Genomic DNA, 13,857 nt, shown 5'->3' with positions numbered 1-13,857 from the left:
CCTATTTTTCCACGAAGCTTCCAGAAGACCGGAGGACTTACGAAGTGGGGCCACGAGGCGCCGCCACAACAGGGCGGCGCGGCCCAGGCCTTGGCCGCGCGGCCCTGGTGTGTGGGGCCCTCGTGTGGCCCCCTGACCTACCCTTCCGCCTACATATAGTCTTCGTCACGAAACCCCCAGTACCGAGAGCCACGATACGGAAAACCTTACTGAGGCGCCGCCGCCGCCAATCCCATCTCGGGGGATTCAAGAGATCGCCTCCGGCGCCCTGCCAGAGAGGGGAATCATCTCCCGGAGGACTCTTCACCGCCATGGTCGCCTACGGAGTGATGAGTGAGTAGTTCACCCCTGGACTATGGGTCCATAGCAGTAGCTAGATGGTCGTCTTCTCCTTATGTGCTTCATTGTCGGATCTTGTGAGCTGCCTAACATGATCAAGATCATCTATCTGTAATGCTATATGTTGTGTTTGTCAGGATCCGATGGATAGAGAATATTATGTTATGTTGATTATCAATCTATTACCTATGTGTTGTTTATGATCTTGCATGCTCTCCGTTATTAGTAGAGGCTCTGGCCAAGTTTTTGCTCTTAACTCCAAGAGGGAGTATTTATGCTCGATAGTGGGTTCATGCCTCCATTAAATGCAGGACAAAGTGACAGAAAGTTCTAAGGTTGTGGATGTGCTGTTGCCACTAGGGATAAAACATTGATGCTATGTCCGAGGATGTAGTTATTGATTACATTACGCACCATACTTAATGCAATTATCTGTTGTTTGCAACTTAATACTGGAAGGGGTTCGGATGATAACCTGAAGGTGGACTTTTTAGGCATAGATGCATGCTGGATAGCGGTCTATGTACTTTGTCGTAATGCCCAATTAAATCTCACTATACTCATCATATCATGTATGTGCATGGTCATGCCCTCTCTATTTGTCAATTGCCCGACTGTAATTTGTTCACCCAACATGCTATTTATCTTATGGGAGAGACACCTCTAGTGAACTGTGGACCCCGGTCCTATTCTTTTACATTGAATACAATCTGCTGCAATACTTGTTTTACTGTTCTTCACAAACAATCATCATCCACACTATACATCTAATCCTTTGTTACAGCAAGCCAGTGAGATTGACAACCTCACTGTTTCGTTGGGGCAAAGTACTTTGGTTGTGTTGTGCAGGTTCCACGTTGGCGCCGGAATCCCTGGTGTTGCGCCGCACTACATCCCACCACCACCAACCTTCAACGTGCTTCTTGGCTCCTACTGGTTCAATAAACCTTGGTTTCTTACTGAGGGAAAACTTGCTGTTGTGCGCATCATACCTTCCTCTTGGGGTTCCCAACGAACGTGTGTATTACACGCCATCAAGCATATTTTCTGGCGCCGTTGCCGGGGACCTGAAGAAAAGTTACACCACAAAGATTTCTATCTCCCACGTCAACTGCACGCCAGCAGCATATTTTCTGGCGCCGTTGCCGGGGAGATCAAGACACGCTGCAAGGGGAGTCTCCACAATCCAATCTCTTTACTTTGTTTTTGTCTTGCTTTATTTTATTTACTTTCTTGTTTGCTACATTATATCAAAACACAAAAAAATTAGTTGCTAGCTTTACTTTATTTACTGTCTTGCTCTCTATACCAAAAACACAAAAAAATTAGTTACTTGCATTTACTTTATCTAGATTGTTTTATTTACTACTGCTAAAAAATGAATACCCCTGAAAATACTAAGTTGTGTGACTTCACTAGCACAAATAATAATGATTTCCTATGCACACCTATTTCTCCACCTGCTACTACAGCAGAATTCTTTGAAATTAAACCTGCTTTACTGAATCTTGTTATGCGAGAGCAATTTTCTGGTGTTAGTTCTGATGATGCTGCTGCCCATCTCAATAATTTCGTTGAACTATGTGAAATACAAAAATATAAGGATGTAGATGGTGACATTATAAAATTAAAATTGTTTCCTTTCTCTTTAAGAGGAAGAGCTAAAGATTGGTTGCTATCTCTGCCTAGAAATAGTATTGATTCATGGACTAAATGCAAGGATGCTTTTATTGGTAGATATTATCCCCCTGCTAAAATTATATCTTTGAGAAGTAGCATAATGAATTTTAAACAATTGGATAATGAGCATGTTGCACAAGCTTGGGAAAGAATGAAATCTTTGGTAAAGAATTGCCCAACCCATGGACTGACTACTTGGATGATCATCCAAACCTTTTATGCAGATCGAATTTTTCTTCGCGAACCTATTGGATTCAAATTGGAGGTACCTTTATGTCCATCACTCTTGGTGAAGCAACAAAGCTTCTTGATAATATGATGATTAATTACTCTGAATGGCACACGGAAAGAGCTCCACAAGGTAAGAAGGTAAATTCTGTCGAAGAAACCTCTTCCTTGAGTGATAAGATTGATGCTATTATGTCTATGCTTGTGAATGATAGGACTAATGTTGATCCTAATAATGTTCCGTTAGCTTCATTGGTTGCTCAAGAAGAACATGTTGATGTAAACTTCATTAAAAATAATAATTTCAACAACAATGCTTATCAGAACAATTCTAGTAATAGCTATAGGCCATATCCTTCTGCTAATGGTAATAGTTATGGTAATTCTTATGGGAATTCTTACAACAATAATAGGAATACACACCCCCAGGACTTGAAGCTATGCTTAAAGAATTTATTAGTACACAAACTACTTTTAACAAATCTGTTGAGGAAAAGCTTGATAAAATTGATATTCTTGCTTCTAAGGTTGATAGACTTGCCTCTGATGTTGATCTTTTAAAATCGAAAGTTATGCCTAATGAGGATATTGAAAATAAGATTGTTACTACAGCAAATGCCATCCAAGTTCGAATTAATGAAAATATTAGATTGATGGTTGAATTGCATGCTAGGTGGGAAAGAGAAGAAAATGAAAAACTAGCTAAAGAGAATAATGTAGCTAAAGTTTGGACTATTACCACCACTAGCAATGCTAATGCTCCACATGTTGCTGCACCTCCTACTAATAATGGTAAAAGGATTGGTGTTGGCAATGTTTCCACTTCTAATGCAAAGCCTGCAAAACTGCCGGAAACTGCTAAAACTGCTGAAACTGCATGTGATAAAACTGCTGAAATTTTTTCCAACATTGGGGATGATGATCCCATTGCTATAGATCATAATGGTTTAGACTTTGATGATTGCCACATCTCTGAAGTCATAAAGTTTTTACAAAAGCTTGCTAAAAGTCTCAATGCTAGTGCTATAAATTTAGCCTTTACAAAACATATTACGAATGCTCTCATAAAAGCTAGAGAAGAGAAACTAGAACGTGAAGCTTCTATTCCCAGAAAACTAGAGGATGGTTGGGAGCCCATCATTAAGATGAAGGTCAATGACTTTGATTGTAATGCTTTATGTGATCTTGGTGCAAGTATTTCCATTATGCCTGAGAAAATCTATAATATGCTTGACTTGCCACCATTGAAAAATTGTTATTTGGATGTTAATCTTGCTGATCATTCTACAAAGAAACCTTTGGGGAGGATTCATAATGTTCGTATTATGGTTAACAATAACCTTGTCCCCGTTGATTTTGTTGTCTTGGATATTGAATGCAATGCATCTTGTCCCATTATATTGGGAAGACCTTTTCTTCGAACTGTTGGAGCTATCATTGATATGAAGGAAGGTAATATTAAATATCAATTTCCTCTCAAGAAAGGTATGGAACACTTCCCTAGAAAGAGAATGAAGTTACCTTATGATTCTATTATTAGAACAACTTATGATGTTGATGCTTCATCTCTTGATAACACTTGATATACACTTTCTGCGCCTAGCTGAAAGGCGTTAAAGAAAAGCGCTTATGGGAGACAACCCATGTTTTTACTACAGTACTTTTATTTTATATTTGAGTCTTGGAAGTTATTTACTACTGTAGCAACTTCTCCTTATCTTAGTTTTGTGCATTGTTGTGCCACGTAAAGTCGTTGATAGTAAGGTTCATACTAGATTTGGATTACTGCGCAGAAACAGATTTCTTTGTTGTCACAAATCTGGGCCTAATTCTCTGTAGGTAACTCAGAAAATTATGCCAATTTACGTGAGTGATCCTCAGATATGTACGCAACTTTCATTAAATTTGGGCATTTTCATCTGAGCAAGTCTGGTGCCACTTTAAAATTCGTCTTTCCGAACTGTTCTGTTTTGACAGATTCTGCCTTTTATTTCGCATTGCCTCTTTTGCTATGTTGGATGAATTTCTTTGTTCCATTAATGTCCAGTAGCTTTGTGCAATGTCCAGAAGTGTTAAGAATGATTATGTCAAACATGTAAACTTTTATTGTGCACTAATCCTCTAATGAGTTGTTTCGAGTTTGGTGTGGAGGAAGTTTTCAAGGATCAAGAGAGGGAGATGATACAATATGATCAAGGAGAGTGAAAGCTCTAAGCTTGGGGATGCCCCGGTGATTCAACCCTGCATATTTTAAGAAGACTCAAGCGTCTAAGCTTGGGGATGCCCAAGGCATCCCCTTCTTCATCGACAACATTATCAGGTTCCTCCCCTGAAACTATATTTTTATTCCGTCACATCTTATGTGCTTTGCTTGGAGCGTCGGTTTGTTTTTGTTTTTGTTTTTGTTTGAATAAAATGGATCCTAGCATTCATTGTGTGGGAGATAGACATGCTCCGCTGTTGCATATGGACAAATATGTCCTTAGGCTTTACTCATAGTATTCATGGCGAAGGTTGAATCTTCTTCGTTAAATTGTTATATGGTTGGAATCGGGAAATGCTACATGTAGTAATTCTAAAATGTCTTGAATAATTTGATACTTGGCAATTGTTGTGCTCATGTTTAAGCTCTTGCATCATATACTTTGCACCTATTAATGAAGAAATACATAGAGCTTGCTAAAATTTGGTTTGCATAATTGGTCTCTCTAAAGTCTAGATAATTTCTAGTATTGAGTTTTGAACAACAAGGAAGACGGTGTAGAGTCTTATAATGTTTACAATATCTCTTTTATGTAAGTTTTGCTGCACTGGTTCATCCTTGTGTTTATTCTAAATAACCTTGCTAGCCTAGAGGGAATACTTCTCATGCATCCAAAATCCTTGAGCCAACCACTATGCCATTTGTGTCCACCATACCTACCTACTACATGGTATTTCTCCGCCATTCCAAAGTAAATTGCTTGAGTGCTACCTTTAAAATTTCCATTCTTTACCTTTGCAATATATAGCTCATGGGACAAATAGCTTAAAAACTATTGTGGTATTGAATATGTACTTATGCATTTTATCTCTTATTAAGTTGTTTGTTGTGCGATAACCATGTTCCTGGGGACGCCATCAACTACTCTTTGTTGAATATCATGTGAGTTGCCATGCATGTCTGTCTTGTCTGAAGTAAGGGAGATTTACCACTCATTTAATGGTTAGAGTATGCATACTGTTAGAGAAGAACATTGGGCCGCTAACTAAAGCCATGAATCATGGTGGAAGTTTCAGTTTTGGACATATATCCTCAATCTCATATGAGAACATTAATTGTTGCTACATGCTTATGCATTAAAGAGGAGTCCATTATCTGTTGTCTATGTTGTCCCGGTATGGATGTCTAAGTTGAGAATAATCAAAAGCGAGAAATCCAAATGCGAGCTTTCTCCTTAGACCTTTGTACAGGCGGCATAGAGGTACCCCTTTGGGACACTTGGTTAAAACATGTGTATTGCGATGATAATCCCGGTAATCCAAGCTAATTAGGACAAGGTGCGGGCACTATTAGTACACTATGCATGAGGCTTGCAACTTGTAAGATATAATTTACATAACACATATGCTTTATTACTACCGTTGACAAAATTGTTTCTTGTTTTCAAAACCAAAGCTCTAGCACAAATATAGCAATCAGTGCTTCCCTCTGCGAAGGGCCTTTCTTTTACTTTTATGTTGAGTCAGTTCACCTATCTCTCCACCTCAAGAAGCAAACACTTGTGTGAACTGTGCATTGATTCCTACATACTTGCATATTGCACTTGTTATATTACTTTACATTGACAATATCCATGAGATATACATGTTATAAGTTGAAAGCAACCGCTGAAACTCAATCTTCCTTTGTGTTGCTTCAACACCTTTACTTTGATTTATTGCTTTATGAGTTAACTCTTATGCAAGACTTATTGATGCTTGTCTTGAAAGTACTATTCATGAAAAGTCTTTGCTTTATGATTCATTTGTTTACTCATGTCATTACCATTGTTTTGATCGCTGCATTCATTACATATGCTTACAATAGTATGATCAAGGTTATGATGGCATGTCACTCCAGAAATTATCTTTGTTATCGTTTACCCGCTCGGACGAGCAGAACTAAGCTTGGGGATGCTGATACGTCTCCGACGTATCGATAATTTCTTATGTTCCATGCCACATTATTGATGATATCTACATGTTTTATGCATACTTTATGTCATATTTATGCATTTTCCCAAGACTAACCTATTAACGAGATGCCGAAGAGCCGATTCTTTGTTTTCTGCTGTTTTTGGTTTCAGAAATCCTAGTAAGGAAATATTCTCGGAATTGGACGAAATCAACGCCCAGGGGCCTATTTTTCCACGAAGCTTCCAAGACCTGAGGACTTACGAAGTGGGGCCACGAGGCGCCGCCACAACAGTGGCGGCGCGGCCCAGCCTTGGCCGCGCGGCCCTGGTGTGTGGGGCCCTCGTGTGGCCCCCTCGACCTGCCCTTCCGCCTACATATAGTCTTCGTCGCGAAACCCCCGATCGAGAGCCACGATACGAAAAACCTTGCGAGGCGCCGCCGCCAATCCCATCTCGGGGATTCAGAGATCGCCTCGGCACCCTGCCGGAGAGGGGAATCATCTCCCGAGGACTCTTCACCGCCATGGTCGCCTCCGGAGTGATGAGTGAGTAGTTCACCCCTGGACTATGGGTCCATAGCAGTAGCTAGATGGTCGTCTTCTCCTTATGTGCTTCATTGTCGGATCTTGTGAGCTGCCTAACATGATCAAGATCATCTATCTGTAATGCTATATGTTGTGTTTGTCGGGATCCGATGGATAGAGAATATTATGTTATGTTGATTATCAATCTATTACCTATGTGTTGTTTATGATCTTGCATGCTCTCCGTTATTAGTAGAGGCTCTGGCCAAGTTTTTGCTCTTAACTCCAAGAGGGAGTATTTATGCTCGATAGTGGGTTCATGCCTCCATTAAATGCAGGACAGATGTAAAGTTCTAAGGTTGTGGATGTCTTTGTTGCCACTAGGGATAAAACATTGATGCTATGTCCGAGGATGTAGTTATTGATTACATTACGCACCATACTTAATGCAATTGTCTGTTGTTTGCAACTTAATACTGGAAGGGGTTCGGATGATAACCTGAAGGTGGACTTTTTAGGCATAGATGCATGCTGGATAGCGGTCTATGTACTTTGTCGTAATGCCCAATTAAATCTCACTATACTCATCATATCATGTATGTGCATGGTCATGCCCTCTCTATTTGTCAATTGCCCGACTGTAATTTGTTCACCCAACATGCTATTTATCTTATGGGAGAGACACCTCTAGTGAACTGTGGACCCCGGTCCTATTCTTTTACATTGAATACAATCTGCTGCAATACTTGTTTTACTGTTCTTCACAAACAATCATCATCCACACTATACATCTAATCCTTTGTTACAGCAAGCCGGTGAGATTGACAACCTCACTGTTTTGTTGGGGCAAAGTACTTTGGTTGTGTTGTGCAGGTTCCACGTTGGCGCCGGAATCCCTGGTGTTGCGCCACACTACATCCCGCCGCCATCAACCTTCAACGTGCTTCTTGGCTCCTACTGGTTCGATAAACCTTGGTTTCTTACTGAGGGAAAACTTGCTGCTGTGCGCATCATACCTTCCTCTTGGGGTTCCCAACGAACGTGTGTATTACACGCCATCAAGCATATTTTCTGGCGCCGTTGCCGGGGACCTGAAGAAAAGTTACACCACAAAGATTTCTATCTCCCACGTCAACTGCACGCCAGCACCCCGCATACTCACCCTTGTTGTAGTTCCGACCTTGGATCCTCGCCGCTCTCATCGAACTTGATATTATACCCCCGCCGGCCGCGTACCCCCGTGGTAATGTTCTGACCTCGGTAGCCTTCACCGGTCTTCTACAACCCATCTTAGACCACAATACCGTGCGGACTTTGAGGCTCCCCACCTTTTCAGTTGCTCCTAGCATGATACAACCGCTACGGTAAAGTGTGCCCGTTGATATGCGAGAGGAAAAAGGTACAATTGACTTCTCCAGAGCCATTATAGATCTTACGGTTAACACGAGCTATATGGCCCAATAATCATTAGACGACATTGGTTCTTAATCCTAGATGAGTAATCCAGTTGCAATGGAACCTCCACCAAACTCATATCATGGTTCCTTTGTCCACCACATAGTCATATTCATAATTGGAAATGTAGTATATTTTGCTTTCTAATGCAAGAGTGATAGTAATTTGCAAATAATTTGATAAACATAATCAAGGTGACATGAGCAAGTGATGAACTTGCCTGAATACTGCAAGGTGGTGCAGTTGGACTTTTTGGACTGGCCCGGATCCTCGGATTCTGAAAAGTACCATCATTGTCCAATAAGGGCAATGTTTAAAGATCCAAATGATTCATGCTTTTGATTTTTAGATGATTACCCCTCCCCCCCCCCCCCCCGCATTTGGATATTAGGTTTTCACTTTTAAATTTCAAAGTTATGGTATTAGAAAAGGTTGAGATTCAATTTATCCCCCTTAAGAGTTATAAAATACTATTTGAAGTTTTAAAGAAGTTCTTTTTAAAAGAAAATATTTATATTTCTTTTACAAAATAGTTTTGAGTTTATCTTGTACTTAATTTTTAAGAAAATAAGAAATGGTTTAATAATTTCTTTTTAGTTAAAAAATTGAATGTTTCTTATAAAGGATTCCCTTATGCTTCTCTTTAATATTTATTCTTTTGAATTTTGTTTAAAAGTTTCTTAAAAGTATTTTTCTGAATAGCGAATAATTTTCAGAGTATTATTAGTATTTTTGTAATTTATTAGGGTTTTTCTATGGCTTCAACAAGGTTTTTTGAATTTCCTAAAAAAAACTCCTGGTCAAAATACCAAAATGTCCCTAGGCCCACTGGTCAGGTCAACCAGCTGGTTAGACCGGACCAGCCCGCCCCGTCTCGGCCCACCAGCCTCACTCGGCCCCTCTCCATCGTTCTTGTCCCTAACTCTAATTCCCCATCTCTCTCAGGCGATCCCGAATCGCCTCCACCGTCACCGGCTCACTTCGGCCGTCTCCGGCTGTTTTAGGCCACGTTGCTGATACCAATTGATGCGCCTCACAACGTCGTGCCTTCCTATCCGCGTCGATTTGACGAACGGCTCATCCTCCGCTCAGACATACAACCCTGCTGATGACCCACAAGTATAGGGGATCGCAACAGTCTTCGAGGGAAGTAAAACCCAATTTATTGATTCGACACAAGGGGAGACAAAGAATACTTGAAAGCCTTAACAGCGGAGTTGTCAATTCAGCTGCACCTGGAAACAGACTAGCTCGCAAGAGTTTATCAGTAGTAACAGTTTTATAGCAGTAGCAGTAGTGAAATAACAGCAGCAGAGTAACAAAGTAAGTACGCTTCTTAACATCATCAGAAAACAAGCTACTCAGAGTAGATAGCTCAATCATGTGTTCAACAGCACTTTCTTTTTCAATACCACAAAAGGGTGTTTTCTCAACAATAGCTATATGAGATAAATCAAGAGAAAAATCATAATCTTTATCCTTAATGTTTATAGGAGATGTGGCAAATTTAGGATCAGGAGACAGTTTATATCTAACAAAGATGTTACGCAAGCAACTTTTTAATTTTTCTTGCATCAGTAGTAGCATTGCATTTTTCAATAAAATCATCATTAAGCTCCACATAATCTTCATCAGGATCATCACTAGAATAATCAAGTTCAGGTGAATTAACAGGTGTAATAGCATTAGGAGTTTCAGTATTTTCAATTTGTCTAGACCTAGCAATCGTAGCATCTAGAAAGGATCCCAATGAACCACTATCATCAAGCACAGCAGAAATATTATCAATATTATGAGAGTTTTCAGATTCAGCAGAAGTACCCGCATGTGAAGCATGTGGCGGTGAACCACGTTTATCAATCACAGATGGTGAATCAAGAGCAGCAGAGGTACTCAGAGTTGTACCTTTTCTTGTAGTGGATGGTAATATGGCGACCTTAGTATCGCGAGGTTTACCCATGATGGAGAATTTGCAGCGAACAATATCAATCCAAGTGAACTTCCAAATAAAGCTATGCTCCCCGGCAACGGCGCCAGAAAATAGTCTTGATGACCCACAAGTATAGGGGATCGCAATGGGTCTTCGAGGGAAGTAAAACCCAATTTATTGATTCGACACAAGGGGAGACAAAGAATACTTGAAAGCCTTAACAAAGGAGTTGTCAATTCAGCCGCACCTGAAACAGACTAGCTCGCAAGAGTTTATCAGTAGTAACAGTTTTATAGCAGTAGCAGTAGTGAAATAACAGCAGCAGAGTAACAAAGACAGCAGTAGTGATTTTAGTAAACAGCAGGATTAAAATACTGTAGGCACGGGGACGGATGAACGGGCGTTGCATGGATGAGAGAAACTCATGTAACAATCATAACAGGGCATTTGCAGATAATAATAAAATGGTGTCCAAGTACAAAGCAATCAATAGGCATGTGTTCCATATATAGTCGTACGTGCTCGTAATGAGAAACTTGCACAACATCTTTTGTCCTACCAGCCGGTGGCAGCCGGGCCTCTAGGGAATCTACTGGATATTAAGGTACTCCTTTTAATAGAGTACCAGAGCAAAGCATTAACACTCCGTGAACACATGTGATCCTCACATCACTACCATCCCCTCCGGTTGTCCCGATTCTTGTCACTTCGGGGCCATTGGTTCCGGACAGCGACATGTGTATACAACTTGCAGGTAAGATCAATAAACAATGAATATCATGATGAAGCAATAACATGTTCAGATCTGAGATCATGGCACTCGGGCCCTAGTGACAAGCATTAAGCATAGCAAGTTGCAACAATATCATCAAAGTACCAATTACGGACACTAGGCACTATGCCCTAACAATCTTATGCTATTACATGACCAATCTCATCCAATCCCTACCATCCCCTTCGGCCTACAGCGGGGGAATTACTCACACATGGATGGGGGAAACATGGCTGGTTGATGTAGAGGCGTTGGCGGTGATGATGGCGATGATCTCCTCCAATTCCCCGTCCCGGCGGAGTGCCAGAACGGAGACTTCTGGCTCCCGCGACGGAGTTTCGCGATGTGGCGGCGTTCTGGAGGGTTTCTGGCGACTTCGACCTCTCTCCGTGCGTTTTTAGGTCGAGGCCGATAAGTAGTCCGAAGGAGGGCGTCGGAGGCCGGCCGAGGGGGCCACACCATAGGGCCGCGCGGGCCCCCCCTAGGCCGCGCCGCCTTATGGTGTGGGGCCCTCGGGCCTCCACCTGATTTGTCCTTCTGGCTCCGTCAGTATTCTGGGAAAATAGGGCCTTCTGCATAAATTCCAAGGATTTTCCTGAAAGTTGGATTTCTGCACAAAAACGAGACACCACAGCAATTCTGCTGAAAACAGCGTTAGTCCGTGTTAGTTGCATCCAAAATACACAAATTAGAGGCAAAACAATAGCAAAAGTGTTCGGGAAAGTAGATACGTTTTGGACGTATCAACTCACCCCAAGCTTAGCTTATTGCTTGTCCTCAAGCAATTCAGTTAACAACTGAGCGATAAAAGAACTTTCACGAACACATTTGCTCATATGATGTATATATTCTCATGCTATGGCTAATACTTAAGCAGTTCATAATGAGATATATGCAAATAGGATCATCTAACAGCTATGTCAATCATGGAGAGGTACCAACATTTAATAATAAGCATCATGAATCATGTATATAAGCAGGATTGCAATGTTCATAAGAGAGTATGATAAAGTGGTATCTCGTTTGCCCGTATTTGATCGGCAAAACATAAATGCCCAGGCACCTCTGGAGTTCATAGAAAGACTAGAAGTAGTAATTGTCAAAGATAAAAGCATCAAAGTTATACCACAATCAATCATATTTTGAGACAAGCATATTATACTAAGAATGACAGTTGTGCTCTCAAGATAGTGCTCAAAGAAATAATGGAGACACAACATAGAAGTAAAAGATTGACCCTTTGCAGAGGGAAGCAGGGATTAACATGCGCTAGAGCTTTTCATTTTTGAAATCAGGAGTAAAATCATTTTGAGAGGTGTTTGTCGTTGTCAACGAATGGTAATGGGTACACTAACTACCTTGCCAACCGGACTTTCAAGAGCGGCTCCCATGAATTATTTGCATGTTTATGTGGCACTCCTTCCAACCTTTCTTACACAAACCATGGCTAACCGAATCCTCGGGTGCCTGCCAACAATCTCATACCATGAAGGAGTGCCTTTTTATTTTAGTTTTATTATGATGATGACACTCCCCCCAACCTTTGCTTACACAAGCCATGGCTAACCGAATCCTTCGGGTGCCATCCAACAATCACATACCATGGAGGAGTGTCTATTTAAGTTAATTAATTCGGGACTGGGAATCCCATTGCCAGCTCTTTTTGCAAAATTATTGGATAAGCGGATGTGCCACTAGTCCATATGAGAGTCCGTCAAAAGTAAATGACAAGGTTGAAAGCTAAACACCACATACTTCCTCATGAGCTATGAAACATAAACACAAATTGGGAAGCATTTTGAAGGTTTTAAAGGTAGCGCATGAGAATTTACTTGGAATGGTTTGAAATGCCATGCATAGGTATTTATGGTGGACACTCTGGAATAACTTGGTTTTCATGTGTTTGGAAGCACAAGCAGCGTTCCCGCTCAGTACAAGTGAAGGCTAGCAAAAGACTAGGGAGCGACAAATCAAGAGAGCAAGAATCGTCATAATCATGCTTGCGGCAAAATAAATTAACGGAGGCATAAAAGTGATACAAGAACTCTGAAGCAATATAAATCATCGTGGCTTAATTGACTTTGGTTCAGTCATATGCATGCGTGAGCATGTGCCAAGTCGATATAAATGAATTATTCAGAGGAGGATACCACAATGCCATACTTACTTATGAATAAAACAATGCAACAAACATCCATGACATGCTACTCATATTAATAAATTGGAGCTTAACATGAGAGATCATGAACTACTAGACTTCTTAAATGACATATACCTCACATGAACCAACCAAGCATGCTCACATGGATGAGTATATGTACAAAAATGAAAACAAATAGAGTTCATACCAGCCTCTCACCACAATCAGATTGTCGTAGATCGTCATTATTGCCTTTTCACTTGTATAGCTTGGATAATATGAAATGAAAACCACGCTCCAGCCACCGAAGACCATTGAACTCATAAAGAACTTTACAAAACCAAAGAAGAACAGCAAATATTTTTGGTGTTTTCGAATTTGAGAACAAGAACAAAAGGAAACAAACAAACAAAGCAAAATCTTTTTGGGTTTTCTTATAGCAAACTGGCAATAGCAAATAAAGCGAAACAAATGCAAGAAACCAAGATAAACAAATGATGAAGAGAAACAGCAGAAATATTTTTGGTCTTTTTGTGTTTTAGGAAAGAAACAAAGCAAGAACAAGAAAATGAAAACTAAAAGAAACACAGAAAAGCGAGATGGCAGAAATCTGCCAAAACCTGACAGCAGTA

The sequence above is a fragment of the Lolium perenne genome, chromosome 1 (genome assembly GCF_019359855.2).
Source record: "Lolium perenne isolate Kyuss_39 chromosome 1, Kyuss_2.0, whole genome shotgun sequence".
Taxonomy (NCBI): Eukaryota; Viridiplantae; Streptophyta; class Magnoliopsida; order Poales; family Poaceae; genus Lolium; species Lolium perenne.
This window is presented reverse-complemented; position numbering follows the sequence as displayed.